Below are 862 nucleotides of genomic sequence, written 5' to 3'. Positions count from 1 at the left end.
GTGGGGCTACCTGGGGGCACCCGGGACTAGTGGGGGGCACACAGGGCTAGTGGGGGACACCTGGGGCTACCTGGGGGCACCCGGGACTAGTGGGGGGCACACAGGGCTAGTGGGGGACACCTGGGGCTACCTGGGGGCACCTGGGACTAGTGGGGACACACAGGATTAGTGGGGGATACGTGGAGCTATCTGGTGGGCACCAGGGACTAGTGGGGGACACTTGGGGATACCTGGGGACACCTGGGACTACTGGAAGCACACAGGACTAGTGCAGGACACCTGGAGCTACCTAGGGGCACCCGGGGCTACTGGGGGACACACAGGGTTGGTGGGAGGCACCTGGGGCTACCTGGAGGCACCCGGGAGTAGTGGGGCACACACAGGGCTAGTGGGGGACACCTGGAACTAGTGGGGACACCTGAGGCTACCTGGGGACACCCAGGACTATTGGAGGACATCAAGGCTACTTGGGGACATTCAGGGCTGGCTGGGAGTTACTGGAACTAGCTGGGAGGCACCCAGGGCTAGTGGGGGACACTTGGAGCTACCTGAGGCGCATCCAGGGCTATTGAGGGACACCCAGGACTGATCGTGCAGGGCCCTGGCTAGCTGGAGATCACTGAGGGCTAGCTGGTGGCTGCCTGGGTTAGGTGGAGGACACCACTGACTAGTTGGGGGACACCCAGGAATAATTGGGGTGTGCCTGGGGCTATCTGGAGGACACTGAGGTCTAACTGTGGGGTGCCTGGGACTAGCTGGGGGACTGGCAGGGCTAATGAGGGACAACAACGGTTAGCGGGGGGGGGGGCACCCAGAACTAGCGGGGGGCACCCAGAACTAGCTAGGGGATGCTCAGGGCCAG

This window comes from Lepidothrix coronata, unplaced genomic scaffold (genome assembly GCF_001604755.1).
Source record: "Lepidothrix coronata isolate B3197 unplaced genomic scaffold, Lepidothrix_coronata-1.0 Scaffold27, whole genome shotgun sequence".
In the NCBI taxonomy this organism is placed as follows: Eukaryota; Metazoa; Chordata; class Aves; order Passeriformes; family Pipridae; genus Lepidothrix; species Lepidothrix coronata.
Note: the sequence above shows the minus strand (reverse complement) of the source record.